Source organism: Plasmodium reichenowi, chromosome 10, assembly GCF_001601855.1.
Source record: "Plasmodium reichenowi strain SY57 chromosome 10, whole genome shotgun sequence".
NCBI classification, from domain to species: domain Eukaryota; phylum Apicomplexa; class Aconoidasida; order Haemosporida; family Plasmodiidae; genus Plasmodium; species Plasmodium reichenowi.
Window position 1 is genome coordinate 79,631 of NC_033655.1, and position 1,210 is coordinate 80,840.

The following is a 1,210-nucleotide window of genomic DNA, read 5'->3' on the forward strand; positions in this document are numbered from 1 at the left end:
AAAAAAAAAAAAAAAAAAAAAAAAAAAAAAAAAAAAAAAAAAAAAAAAGAAAAGAAAAAAAAATGTAGATATTTGAAGATAACATTTTATTCTCAACAAATTATAAAATTTTTATATGTAACTCTAAACATGAAATATAACATTTAAATGTATATTATATATATATATATATATATATGTATTTCGTTTCATATTTTGTTATATATATGTTCAATATATAGGGAACATAATTTAAGATATCAATTTTTATATTTTATAATTGTTATATATTTCATATTTTATTACTATATATTTTTTATTTCTTTTCTTTTATGTCATGTATATAATGAATATCTTTTGGGGGTTAAAAAAAAAAAAAATTAAAACAGGTGCACTATATTACACACGCTTCTTTTTTTTTATTTTTTTATTTTCCAACCACCACATATCTAATTTTATGAAATGTATTATAAAAATGAAGATTAAGAAAAAGAAATTTTGTATTCAGTTAAAAATTATAGATAATATATAATTTTTATTTTTTTCCCAAGATTATTTTAATCATTATTATAAATATATATATGAATGTAAATATAAATGTGTAAATATATACATACAATTTTTTTTTTTATTTATATTTATTTGATGTATTATTCATACATATTTCTTTAAAAAATAATTATATATGTATAATAAAATTTTCTCATATTATTATATAGTTTTTATAATTTTTTAAATAATAATATATACACATATTATATATATATATATATATATATATGTCTTATTCATTTTTCATTTGTCCTATTGTATACATATAATATTTATGTTTCCTTTTGCAACAATACATTTGAATAACTTTCATATATACAAATATATAATAATATTATTCCGTCGCTTTAAAATTTTTTTTTTTTTTTTCTTTTTAAATATAGATTTATGTATGATCTTATATATATATATATAATCCATGTAAATTTATATGTTTCTTTTCTTATGTTTTATTACACACCAGTTTGTGTAAACATATGTAATTTGTGTATAAAAGTGTAATAATTCGATTCATATGGTTTATTTTTCCACTAATATTTTTGATATATATATATATATATATATATATATATATATATATATATATATATATATATATTATATATATATGATAACATTGTAATTTGGTTAATTATATATAGTATTTATTTTATTTTATTTTAATTTTTTTTTTTTTTTT